This window comes from Sapajus apella, unplaced genomic scaffold, assembly GCF_009761245.1.
Source record: "Sapajus apella isolate SASKATOON/1434 unplaced genomic scaffold, GSC_monkey_1.0 scaffold36, whole genome shotgun sequence".
NCBI lineage: Eukaryota > Metazoa > Chordata > Mammalia > Primates > Cebidae > Sapajus > Sapajus apella.
In genome coordinates, this window is record NW_022436976.1 from 2,270,161 (window position 1) to 2,284,698 (window position 14,538).

The following is a 14,538-nucleotide window of genomic DNA, read 5'->3' on the forward strand; positions in this document are numbered from 1 at the left end:
TTGGTGCCACTGAACTCCAGCCTGGGTGAGAGAGTGAGATCCTCTCTCAAAAAAAAAAAAATAAATAAATATAAAGTAAAAGCATCACTCAGAATCTTTTTTTTGAGAAGAACTGATGTGGGGGCAGGGTGTGTGGAAGAAGGGAAGAAATGACAGTGGCCTGAACCAGGGTAAGTCTAGTGTAGGTGGTTGAGAAGTGATTCTTCTGGAAGGTAAAGTTGCTGATGGAACTGAATGGAGGATGCCAAGACTTTTGACCTGAGTGATTAGAAGGATGGAGTTAACATCAGGTGAAATGCGGGAAACTTCTTCAAGTGGAACAAATTTGAGAGGTAAGATCAAGAATTCAGTTTTGGAAATGTTAAGTTTGAGAGACTTATTAGTGATCTGATTGGTGTTGTTGACTAGTCAGTTGGGATGTATGATTCTGCAGCAGGAGAGAGAGGAGTGGGCTAGAGATTAAAATTTGAGAGTCATTGCCACATAGATAGTATTTCAAACCGTTTGAGTGTAGATTGAAAACTGAAAAAGATCAAGAACTAAACCCTGGAAGAGTCCTGCATGAAGAGATCAAGAGAAAAGGAGGACCAAGCAAAGGAGAAGGAGAAGAGAAAATCAAGAGAGTAGAATGTCATGGAAGGCAACAGAAGACAGTGCTTTCCTAGTGGTTAAATTTGCTATATTCTTCATTTTAATTTTATGAAAATGCTTTCCAAATTGCAACAAAATAATCCCTTTTGATTTACTCTTAGGAGTCAGTTTTCCAGAAACTGCCTTAATTTCAAATTTTATGGACCAATGACTACATTTAGTATTTTGATAATCCAGTATGTTTTTGTCCATATTTCATTTTGTACCCATTTAAGTTCTATTTAACAATAGCAGGGTATTAAAAGCATCAAAACTGTGTCTTCCAGAATACAAGCCCCATCCAAACCTGCTATTAGACTACAAGTTTAAAATGGCTGTTAAAAAACTTAAAATAATTGAACCCAGGAGGCAGAGGTTGCAGTGAGCCTAGATCGAACCATTGCACTCCAGCCTGGCTGATAGAGTGAGATTCTGTCTCCAAAAAAAAAAGAAAAAAAAAGTCAACAAGAGTAGAATTAATACAATTTTATGAGGAGGCATTAGAGCTACACACCCTCCCACCCAAAGCTGAATTGGAGTGCTATTCAGAAATTGAAAACCTGGAGAATAATTGTATGCTGAATACAGTCATTTCTATATACTCTGTACTATGAAACAGGCATAATACATGTGCTGGCTTTTTTAGAAACCAAAATTATGTGTTTGGTATAATTTCCAATCATTTCCTTCAGGTGTTTTACTTTTTTTAGGAGATCCTAAACATGGCCATGATGGTAATGGATGCAAGGACAATCCTCCAAATATTTTCCAGGTAGCTTGATCCCTACCAATAAGGTGAGCCATTTAGATAAATGGGAATTTTTATGCCTATTAATATTTCCAGAAAGTGTATAGTTCTACGTGAGTCTTCTTAGGTGATCCAAATTCCTGAGCAGAGACAGAGAGCAGTGCCACAATCAAATTCAGTTTTACTAAAGTATCATCTCTTAAAAGGATTTCTGGTTGTATGAATCCATCATAGGAGCATCTATTTATATCTTTGGAATGTATATAGTACCTCTGGCTGGTGTTTCTGACTATAGGACTATAGAGCAACCATAAGTATAATTTAAATATCAGTCTGGAATGGCTTTTCGGTGTCTAAGTATTTATTTTGTTGATTTATTCATGCAACAAATATTTAAGTCATTCTTGTCCTCTGGATATAGCAATCAAAAGGCACCACTCCCTGCTCCATGGAACTCCAGTGAGGAGAGAACCAATACACTAGCAAGTACAAAAAAGAGGTTCTTTAACAGCCATCTTGTTGTATAATCAAGACCAAATTTAGAATTACAACTTCCTAGTGCCTTCTTCAAAGAGCCAGAGTAGGTATATTTGTAAGTTCCTTTTTGGTAGTTCAGCTGTCTGCTTTCCATAGAAATTAACCTATGTCCAGTCCAGAGACACAAATATTTAAAACACAAGATAATAAAGCACAGTCCTTAGCTTAGCCTAGCAGTTCTCAAACTTTTTGTCTCATAACCTCTGCACATTATTAAAAATTATTGAGGACCCCCAAAGAGCTTTTGTTTATGTGAGTTATATTTGTTAATATTCACCATATGGAACTTAAAACTGAGAAAAAATTAAATATGCATTTATTTATTTAAATGTAATCAAATAAACCATTATATAATAACTTACATACTTTGTGAAAATTACTATATTTTCTTTTAATTTTTAATTTTTTCTGCCCTCTGCAAACAAAGAAAATGATATTTTCCAAAACAAAAAATTAATGAGAAAAATAGCATTTAAAATGTATCTCTTCAAGTCTCTTTTGTATTATAATTAATAGACGATAGCTGGATTTATATATGCCTCTCTGCATTTAATCTGTTGTAATATACCATTTGTTTGAAGTATATGAAGAAACTCTAACCTCAAACAAGTATGTGATAGGACAAGGGAGGAGTATTTAAGAGCTTTTTCAGATAATTGTGAATATTCCTCTTTGATACTGCACTAAAATTTAAGAAGTAGTAAGTTTTTTAGATGTTAGTTGCAATGTGGAATATGAAATAATATCAGTGAGCTTTCCCTCTTCTATTACATTAAAATCTATTGGTCTATCTTGCATTTTGAATGGACCTTTTACCTATGCATAATTTTATAACAACATGCATTCATTGGTCATTTGGAAAATGTTGGTTTGTGGAGTTTTGCATATCTTCCCAAAGTTGACACATTCATTATATAATTTCAAGAAATCACATTTAAGAAGATTACTACTAATTTTATCAGGGAAGTCTGGAAGTGCTGGTAAATTGTCAAGCTCACAGCAATGGATACAAATTTCCTTACCTTAATCCCTAGGTTGCTTAGAGATTTTCACTTGAATAGGAGCTTTCTTGGCTCCAGGTCACTGATAGTGGTTCCCTGCAATGCAGGTTAGGAGGTAGGAATTTAAGGGACTGAGGAGTTTGGGGTGGGAGGGGCCCATTGTTGATATAAACTTTCCAGGGCTGTTTTTCAGGCTAGGCCATCTTTCAATTATCTTCTTTCACCTGTGGATCCCTGAAAATTGGCTTACTTTTTCATAACTACCCAATTAGTTAACAAGAGCAACCTTACATGAAGCCTTAATATATTCTGGGAAACTGTTTAGGGAGACAATCTGAGGAATGCTTTGTGGGGGTCCCTCCACTCTACTCAGCTGTGCAGGATGGAAGCCACCATCTCACTGTATGATGAATCCTAAGGCAGCATTTTGGGAGAGTCAAAGTTTATATATCCTTTGTTGCTTCTGGCCAAGGTTTTTCTTTTTTCCTCACCCACTATAGAAAACAGTGTCTTCTCACAGCCTCTCCTCTTGTTCTTGAGGCAATCAATAAACTTTTCCATTTTTTTTTTCCTGTAAGGCAAACAGATGAAATAAAGAAAAAGGCTCCTAATCCCTTATCCCTCTGTACTCTAACAGTGATGATAAGGTCCTATGTAATGTGGATCTTTGACTCCACAAAAAACCGGAAGAGAGTTAATCTTCATTTAGGGGGAATAATGAAATTTAATAGGTTGCTTGGAATTCCCATCACAAGAGCCAAGAGGGCTTCCTTGGCAAAGGGAAAGATAAGGAGAGGCAGAGCAGTGTGAGGAACTGAAGATGTGTATAGGATCAGTGTTAACAGTAATGATTTCATCAGAATGCAGAATTGGATGACACTCTTCCTATTTTTTATCTATGTGGCTGTTAATTTATAGACTGATACTAGAGTGAAATAGTAGGGATTATATAAAGGGCTTCTCAGTAAGTGATTAGGTTCCAAAAGTTTCTGTTATATTCCAGTACACTCCAGGGAGATTTTGTTGATTTAGTTTCCCTAAAATTATTGCTTTTTTATTCTAAAGCTGAGAGTTCAGAATAGAGACCAGCATATCCTAAAATCTGCCTTAGTCAAGGGCATTAAATAATGCCCATAACTGAGATGTAGAAAGTTCCAGACATCACTAGGTGCTAGAACATCTTACACTTGCTAAAATCTTGCCAAAGGCCTATAGAGCTGTTTTGAGTATGATCCGTGGAGGAACAGCAACAGCATCATCTGGAATTCTAGTAGATATGCAAAATCCTGGGGCTCACCCCCAGACCAACTGAAAGATCTCCAGGTGGTTCATAAACACATTAAAGTTTGGGAAGCATTGTTGAAGAAGATGTGTGTTACATCCCTTATTCCCACTGATTTCTGTTTATCAATCAGAAGCCTTGTTTTGGTCCAAACATTTGTGATTGATTTTAAATTATAGTTATTTTATTGTTGTTAAAAATAGTATTTTATTATTTTAAATATGATAGCATTACCTGAAGGGAAGACAGACTGGTAAAAACTATTGTGAGAAACTAAAATATTTGATTTGTTTTCTCACTTACTCCTTGTACAGATTTGGAATGAGATTTAGCAGATCTCTTATCTAACTGGTAGGCAACATAACAGTTCAGGGATCTATGAATATACCTTGTCAGAACCAATGGCTTTACTTTTCTTTCGGTCAATTACCCATGAAGATTAACTTAGGGAAGAATAGTGATTCTCAAAGTATAGTCCTTGGGCCAGCAGCATCCGCATCACCTGGGAACTTGCTGGAAGTGCAGATGCGTGGGCTCTATGGAATCAGAGGCTCTGGGGATAGGACTTACAAATCTAGATTTTAACAAGCCCTCCAGGTGATCTTGATGCATGTCCAAGTTGTAAATCCACTGGTCTTGATACATTATTATCTTCCGATATCAATAAGCTGACTATTTAGGGCTTTGTTTCTGTGTTGTCTGTGGTAAGCTTTCCTAATGGGCAGATTTCATAACCAAATCAGCCTCTTTTCATGTCTTTATGTAGGAAATCTTGGTGTTCACACTAGTTCACACTACTCTAGCAATGGTGGTAGAGCTTGATATAATCAGCACCTTTAACTAAATAAAGTAGACATTAATGACTGACTACAAAATCATGTTTGCTTTTCCCTGAAGTTAGCTAAAAATCTGACACTATAGTATGCTCAGGTGACTCTTGGACATGTTACTCATATTCATTCCTGCTCATATTAATATCTAACACTGATTAGCTCCATTGCCCAGAAATAGCTGATTTTTAAATCCAGCAATAAGACATTAAATCTTTTCCTCCTAAATGCAGTGTGGTATCCTAGATTGAATCCTGGAACAGAAAACAAAACCAAACCCAAAAACAGTAGTATAAAATGGATGAAATTGGAACAAAGTCCAAAGTTCATCTAATAGTAATATACCAATATTGATTCTTAGTTTTGAAAAATGCACTTTGACCATATACGATAATAACATTAGGGGAAACTGGGTGAGGATGTATAGGAACTCTGTCTTACTTTTGCAACTTTTCTGTAAATTTAAAATTAATCAAAAATTAAAAAATTGTTAAAAAAAAATCTCTTCCTGATCCTTCACTTAACAATACCCTTGATATATTACCAGGTAAAAGAAATTAAAGAACTGCCTTACATCAACTCAGGCTGCCTATTTGTAGGTAGAACAACAGTTGTTTAATTTGTTTTGTTGGCCTGCTTGCAAACCTATTAATAATTACAAAACACATTTGCTAAATATATTGGACTGACAATTAAAGCAGAATTGATGCTTTCTTTACTCTCCATTCCTTGTGCTTTCATGTAGAGTTTCTTCTACTCAGGTACTTTGTTCCTGGTGATATGTTGTTTTAATAATAATCCTTAAATCATTTCATGGGTGACTGTTCCCATCCACCCCCGTCCTCCTCCAGAGCACTTAATGCAGTGCTGCAGGAAGTAGGTATTCACAGAGCTCAGATCTCTCTGACTAACTGACTGACTCAATGTGCTACCTGTAATTATGTTTTAAAATTTAATCAGGGCAGGTCTAGGAACTCCAGGGGATAAAGTCAAAATCAACTATTCAAACTAGGTGTGCATAAATTGTCTAGAATGAATAGGCTTCATCAAAACTTGTCAAAATGCAGAGTTTGTCAGTGGAAGCCAGAATATCAAAAATTTAAATCATCCATGTGAAATACACTCAAGACTGAAGGTGAATAGTTCGTGGTGAAGTTAACATTTCTAGAATAAATTTTGGGCTGAACACAAAGTTACCAGTCTTCTTTCATGTTTTTAATTTTATTTCATTTTGTTTTTTATGATAATCAAGACTTATAAATATTATCTTCCTGTGGTTGTTGCCATGGCTTGAGAAATTTTGCAAAGAGCTATAATAGAAAGGACCATGTATGTCTCTTATCTTCCTCTGTAGTCTTACGTGAACTAAAGCCAAAGCTATGTAACGATATCCAGACTTGGGACTGAGTTTATGTAAAACAGAAAAATAAAAATAAAGAAGATGCCAAGAATTATGATCCAGCTAACATTAGAGATTCTCAAAGTATTTCTAATATATCATCTCCACCTTTCTAAAATTCCTATAAAACAGATACAAGGCAGAAATTATCATCATTTTCCAGTGGGAAAATCAAAATTCAAAGAGATTAAAAATAGTACCCAGATTAAACTGCCAATTGTAGTTTGTAATCATTACTTTTGAAACTAATCATGTGGCATATCTTTAGATCCATATTACTTAACTTATTAAATGAATACAACCCCATACATCTGTATATAACTCATTTTCTTTGCTAAGGAAGAAAGCTGAACTCTGTGCCATATGGATCCTTTAAAAGAGACAAATGCATGAAGTTTGGAGCAGTGAACGTAAAAGCAATATTTGTTTTTCATTTATTTCAATTTTTTATTGTAGAGACAGTAGAGCTTTTTACAGTTTTGGCAAACTGAATTTAAGAAAAAGATTATATATTTGATATATAATTTCCTATTTCTATAATTAAACTAGAGAGATTTACCTCAGGGGTTTCCAAATATAAAAAGTGGGAAAGTTATCTTTATGATTTCCTGTGGGGAAGTAATAAATTGGAAATTATTTGGTGATTATTTGGAAATTATTGTGATTGACACAATCACAATATTGTTGGTCAGAAGCCAGTAAAATTGTTGATTTTTCTTACAGGTTTCTTTCTCAGGAATAAAATAGTTTTCAAATACTTGAGTAAGATTTTACATTCAAATCATTCACAGGAAGTTTTAATATTTGAGCTGATAAAAAGAGGTTATCATTTGAATTACACTGAGCTGCTAGAAAACTGCCTTCTAGCCTTCTACAAAATGAAGATGCAACTTAACACACTTTACATATCTGATAAAAGATACCATCTATTTTATATTATGTCTCAAATAGAACATGAACATTTCTGCATTTGTTGTGAAACCAACATTTACCATAAAGAGGTCATAAGGTTTGTTGTTAAAGATAAGGAGATACAGTGTATCATCTTTTCCAGGAACACTTTGTGTTATTATATTCCATATTAAAAAATAGGAGTCATGGTATTGCTCCACAGCCATCCTCATTAAAAATGGAAATATCACTAAATCTGGAATTGTGTTTAAAGAATATGGCACGTTTCATCCATATAAACTATTGAGTGAGATTGTTCTGGTACTCATTTATATATTGATTCATACTACAAATATTTTTGAGTACTTAAACCAGAAATGGACCTTGTAAGGAAACCAGAGATGCACAGCACAGTAAAGACCCCTCTCTGCAAAGAACTTAAAATCTAATGAAGAACCTAAATATATAAACATTAAATCTTAGATCTTAATCCAGGCTTTGAATGGCATAGGAAAAGAACAGTGCTGTAGGTGTCAGAAGATTGTCTTTAGTGGTAAATGCTGAGTAAGTGCTGTGATCTTAAGTAAGGAGAGAGCCCTGTGTTTTGGAAGCTATGTATTATAATGGTTACGAACACAGGTTTTAGAGTCAGCCAGATATGGGTTCCACTCCCAGCTCCTCCCCAGTAGCTGTGTCATCTTGGGCAAGTCCCAAGTGTTTATTATTATAATCAGAAATTTTCCCAAAGAAAACAAGAACTAAGGTGGACCTGCCTAATGTTTGAGCTGAGGGCAAGCTCTGCCTCATTTGTTGCTGATACTCAGAATGAGAGAAGAACAGTGATGCCTCAGTTGGAGACCTACTTAATAACTGAGTAAATGCATGTAATTTCATTTATGTATTTATTCATCAAATATTTCTTATGTGCATTCTCATTGATGGCTCATGTGCTATGTACCAGGGATACAAAGGTAAGTAAAAACACTCGGAGTCTTCTTTCAGACTACTGGAGAAGACAGACATCTGAAAAATGATTATATAAGGATATATCATTATTAAAATTGGTATTATAAAGGATTATACTGTGTCTTCAGAGTGTATAATAAGGAAACACCTGCTTAGTTTAGGGAAGACTTTCCTATGAAAGTGATTTATAAGCTGAAATCAAATAGACTGAATAGGATGGGAGGAGGAGGATAGGTTTTGGCAGGTGGAATAGCATAGGTGAAGGCTCCGTTTGGTATGCCTGAGGCCCTGAGAAACCAATGTGGATGGAGTGTAGAGAGAGTGGAGGCAGATTCATGAGTCTGTAAGCTGGGCTTTAGGGGTTGGATTGAGATCTTTATCCTAGGTATATTAATAGTGTACCATTAAAAGTGTTTAAATAGGGGCATGACATGGTCAGATCTGTGTCTGGAAGAGCACTCTAGCCATAGTGTGGGGAAGACCAAGAGTACTATTAGAGAGGTGTCTCTGTGATTGATTGTGTAACCAAGTGATTGCAGGGACTGAACACAGTAAAGTTTAAACATTAAAAGATTCTACTTTTGTTGCTGACCACAATCTTCAAATGTGCTGATAACATTTCCCTTCAAATTCCTTAATATCTTCAGCAGATTATCATAGCTTCCAGATTACTTTCTGTTATTAAAAGTACAGTCTGACCTAGTCCAATCTTACATGTCCAACTTAAACCTTTCCCTCACCCTTCCCTCAGTGTCCTTCCAGTCCAATCATGTTTCAGGGAATGAGGGACATCCTTGGAAGCGGAGTTGGCAAATAGTCTGTGTTTTCACTCTTGTCTATTATAGGTTTTGCTTTGTTCCCTGGCCTGTGGAGCTGAGTGGAGGACTGGGGGGACAAGTCACAAATGTATCCTATTTAATGTGAGCTGCTGTTCATATACTTGATTTGGTAGGCATCCACATGCTGTCTTTATCTGATGAGCCATTCTTCAGGAAGCCATACAAGGGCCTCTGCACTGATCCCTGATGGGGGACAGGCCACCTGTTCTGATGCCTTCCTTAGCAACATGTTCCTTAGCCTCTTGGTGTTGGGATCCCATCACTTGGTGCACAGCCCCCTTGGGCATGTACCAGCAATTAACTTCAGGCTTGACTTTCTTCTTCAGTGTCTTCTGGAAAACTCAAGCATTTTGCTCCAATCCAAGTGGCATTTCAACTAGTGCCACTTCTTTTTGTTCTCCAGTACTTGTTTTTCTCCTGTTTGGGTTAGTGCCAAGATTAGTTAACTCCACTGCCTGCATAGATGTCCAACCCAACAATGAGACACTGTTATCTCCTACTTATGGGTATATCTAATCCTTATAAGTAATTTTATTGGGTTCCTTAACTTGGCTTCGGGGGAGAAGAAGAGCCACATTACTTGTCCCCAGCAACCCCCATATATTTCTCTCGTCTATGTGTAACACATAATATGTAGATAATGCAGTGGGAAGGAGGAAAGGATGGGAGACTGATGCTTGGAGGAGCAATGCCAGTTCTGTTGCCTCTCATTAACCCACTGATTCTCTTTAAATGGTGGGGGTTCCTTGATGTCTATTGTATTCAGCTTTGGAGCATTGGTGGCAATTCTGAGAACATGAGAAGAGAACAGTTTACCATCCTGAATTATTAAATGTGGGAGAAGAGAGTCAATGATGATTTCTCATTTCTAACCAAGAAAATGGAAGGTTGGTGAGATAGGGAAAAGCCTAGAGGATTAAATTGTTAGGACAGAAGGAGAGCTAGAGGTATAACTGTAGGAGTTATTGGTGTATAGATAATAATTGAGGGCATCAATAGGTGTATAAGTACCTAGGGAGTGCATAGAATAAGAAGAACAGTAGGTCTAATATTGAGCCTTAAGGAATTCCAACAATTAAAGGCTGAATAGAGGAGAAAAAGCTGGCCAAAGAGACTGAGAAAGAATGGTAGAAGGTAAATAAAGAGAGTGCTGAAAGGTCAGGTAAGCTGAGGACTAATATGTCCATCGGATTTAACAACCTGGAGCATGTGGCCATCTTAGTGACAGTCAGTTCAGACAAGTGGAAATGGAAGTTAGATCAAAGTGAGTTTAAAAAGAAATGTGTAGTGAGAAAAAGAAGGCAGAGAGTAGACACATTCTTTATGTTTGTCTGTGGAGGGGAGACAGAGATAGGGTGATAGCAAAAGGAGGAAGTGGGGTTGAGGGAGTATCTTTATGGAACTGAGTATGTTTGAAAGCTGTTAGGAAGGATCCAGTATGGGGGGCTAGGAGGAGCAGGAATTGAATATGTAAGAGAGAAGGCAGATAGGGTGGAATTTAGAGCACAGCAGGATAAACTGGCCTTAGGGAAAAAGGAAAGCAGGAAAGGGTTGGTACAATTTTATGTAGATGTATAGATTTCAGTTTGTGGAAATTGAGGGAGTTTCTGACCCTTTTGTATAGTAGAGGTGAAGTTTTAGGGAGAGATTTTAGGTACACTAAAAACAAAGAATATTTATTATTACTGCTTTATGATCATCTTAAAAGCCTTCAGATTCCAAATTCAATTTGACCTATGACATTTTCCAAGGTAACATGTCTCCTTCCCTATGTATTGTTTCAAATTTGCTGAAATAGGCCGGGTGAAGTGGCTCACACCTGCAATCCCAACACTTTGGGAGGCTGAGGCAGGAAGATCACTTGAGGCTGAGAGTTGCAAGACCAGCCTGAGCAATATAGCGAGACCCTGTATCTACCAAAAAAAAAAAAAAAAAAAAAAAACACTTTAGCTGGGTGTGATGGTTTACACCTGTAGTCCTAGCTACTCAGGAAGTTGAGGCAGGAGGATTGCTTTAATTTGAGGCTGCAGTGAACTGTGATCACACCACTGCACTCCAGCCTGGGCAACAGAGAAAGATCCTGCTTTAAAAACAAATGAAGATTTAAAACGTTTTGAAAGCTAAAACAGAAGTTTTTTTGGTAGCCATTATTAGTTTACTCATTAATACACTTCCCAACAAAAGCTAACCCTATGAGATTAGGAAAGAGGGCAAAGTATATCAGTGATCTCAGTAGTTTAAATTTAAAGGCTTGGTTCTAAGATCACTGTATCTTTGACCATAGACTTTAGCTCCTGGCTTATTTTCATGATTACCATAAAATACAGTGTCCTTAGTCAACATGTAATAAGCAAAAACTACAGAATAAGCTTGGATTTCTAAGCATTTTTCCATAGAAATAAAGTTAGAAACTCCTGAATAACTTTAACATATCTCGTTATAAAACATTTACTGAGTGACCAGCATGCCTAGAAAACCAGGACGGTGAGTATTGCATGGCCCCAATTTCAAATGGACTTACAGATCTAGAGGTGAAAGGATAAATTATTTAAATTTTCTTTAACAGAAGTCAGTTTCTTAGCACAGCAGTCTCCTTTTATCTGTGATTGTGTTTTCTACACTTTCATTTACCTGAAGTCAACCATAGTCCAAAAATGGGTGAATACAGCATAAGATATTTTGAGAGAGAGGGATAGAGACCACATTCATATAACTTTTATTATAGTATGTTGTTATAATTGTTCTATTTTATTATTAGTTATTGTTATTAATCTCTTACTGTGCCTAATTTATAAATTAAACTTTACCATAGGCATGTATGAATTTAAAAAACCAGGTTTTTTATATAGGGTTTGGTACTATCTGCCATTTCAGGCAGTCACTGGGGGTCTTGGAACGTATCCCCAAGATAAGGGGGCGCTATTATAAATGAGATGGAATTCTCTGACATGTATCTAATTAGTAAACCTTTTAGTTCTGACCCCAAGAAATAAGACTGACTGAAAATATAAATACTAATGCATGAAGTAAGTGGACTCACTAATTAGTTCTAATTCCCCAAGCTAGGTGGGGCAACATTGTTTTTCACAAAGTTCAAGACTCGGTTTTTTTGTGGTGGGGCTGGGGTGGGGAAGATGGAGTCTTGCTCTGTTTCCCAGGCTGGAGTACAGTGGCACGATCCTAGCTCAGTGCAGCCTTGACCTCGTAAGCTCAAGCAATCTTCCCACCTCAGTGGAGTAGCCAGGACTACAGATGTGCCCCACCACGGCCTGCTAATTTTTTCCCCCATAGAGACAGGGTTCCGCCATGTTGGCCAGGCTCAAGTGATCTCCCAAGCTCAAGTGATCTGCTCACCTCAGTGTCCCAGTGTCCCGGGATTACAGGCATAAGCCATTGCTCCCAGCCAAGACTCTTTTTTTTTTTTTTTTTTTTTTTTAATGTAACTACTTTAATTAGTATAATTTTATTTCAGAGTTAGATTGTGTTGTCAATGCTGACATTTTGGGGGATATATAGTATAGTTTATGAGTCAAGCTTCTAAACCAAAAATTTTACTTTGAGCCCTATTCCCACCTTACTAACTGGCAGGTGACCTTGGGCAAGCCAACCTATTAAAACCCTGGGTCCATGTCCAGAAAGTGAAGACATCATAACGTGTCCTACCTACCTCACAAGCTTCTTGTGAAGATCAACTAGGTCAATATATGTAAGATTTTTCTGAGAACTGTAAAGTACTATAAAATGACAATTACAGATAAGTCAGTGAACCGTCAAAATAATATTCATGCCTATAACCAAAAGCTTTTAAATAAAACAGCTTAATAAAAAGTGGTCAGGTAAGCAAACAAAGATTATATTATACACACTATATTCCTTACCTACTCTGCTGAGTCTAATCTTTGGAAAGATAATTCATTTTAAGGGGAAAAAATCTGTTAAGATATTTATTAGTATTTATACAAACAAGCTGCAACTACTATTCAAAAATAGGAGATATCTTCATCCAATAGGAGTACACTCTTTAATAGAACTGTATTTTAATAAGAATTCCATGTAGATAGAATATAGATCAACACAAGAAAGCAAGGAAAGAATATTTTATATTACATAGAACATTCAGGTGATTCAATTGAGTTAGCCCTCCAACCAAATACTTCTTTTTCCTATTAACTACAAACATTGCAGTCAGTCAGTATATGCCAGCAATCATATACTTGTTGTGAACCACACTTGACTGCAAAGGGAACAGAGTTGATGTAGTCTTTGTTTCAGGGGAGAAGAATGGACTGAATTACTGTCTGCTTTTCAGAATTTCAGCTAACCATTCCATTGCCTCATCAAGGCTAGTGACTTTGGTTGCTGATGTTTTGAATATTTACCATTTTCCGTCCTTCAAGACAGGTAGCCCAAGTAAATTTGCCGTCTCTGAGGGAGTCATGGCCTGTTCCATGTCCTATTTATTTGCAAACACCACTAAAATGGCTTTTCCCAGCCCTTCTTCTTCCAACATGGCAACTAACTCTTATTTGGAAATGCCAATTCGGTCTTGGTCACAACTGTCTACCACATAAATGACTGCATCTGTGTTTGAATAGTAACATCTCCAGTATGGTCTGATACTTGTCTGTCCTCCTAAATCCCAGACTTGGAATTTCAAGTTTTTGTATATCACCATCTCTACATTAAATCCAATGGTAGGTATAGTAGTAAAGACTTCTCCAACTTGTAATCTGTACAAAATTGTGGTTTTTTACTGCTCCATCTAATCCCAAAATTAAAATCCTCATTTCCTGAATTCCAAACAGACTGGAAAATATACTTGAGAAAAAGCCACCCATGATGAACCTCTGTCTGCCCTCGCTGATCCTCAGTGATCCAAGACTCTTTTAACTGCTGCTTTCCTCCTAAACTAAAAGGCAGTTCTCATCCTCTCTCACTACTTCAAATTAGGTAACCTCTTTTGAATCATATTTAATTACTTCCCCTTACTAAGCTCTTGCACAAAAAGGTATATTGAAATGTTTCTGGGTAGATTTGTATTCTGTTTATCCTATTTCCTTCATTAATTCATTGATTCCTTAAGGTCATTCTCTATTGCAGTGGTTTTGAATTGTTTATGTCCTGAAAGTTACTTCACTAAAGAACTTGGATCCTGCTATGGTGGCAACAAATAAAACTCCTGCTTACATGCATTCTGTTATTATACTTCTTATTTACTGGATTATTGTAATTACTAAAAAAAATTGTGGTAATATGGTAGGGAGTCCATTTTATTGCAATAATAATGACAGCTAGCATTTATTTTGCTCTTTTTAAGGTCAAGCAATGTTCTGTATGCTTTACATCTATGACTCATTTAATCCTCTCACTAATCTAATGGGTTGGCTACTATTATGGGCTCATTTTCATAGATTA

At 36.5% G+C, this 14,538-nt stretch overlaps 1 protein-coding gene and 1 pseudogene across 2 annotated transcripts in view; one reads left to right on the plus strand and one right to left on the minus strand.

Annotated features, from left to right (window-relative positions):
* The first annotated feature begins 92 nt into the window (after positions 1-92).
* The window catches only part of LOC116563762 (uricase), a 106,947-nt gene continuing 92,501 nt past the window's right edge, over positions 93-14,538 (plus strand). Inside the window, exons 1-2 of one of the 2 annotated variants that reach the window (XM_032296431.1) lie at positions 93-332; positions 1,344-1,425. The gene's annotated coding sequence lies outside the window, so the exon portion shown is untranslated. The remainder of the gene's footprint in view (positions 333-1,343; positions 1,426-14,538) is intronic. The other variant, XM_032296432.1, reaches the window with a different exon arrangement.
* On the minus strand, positions 12,612-13,994 carry LOC116563763 (annotated as a pseudogene).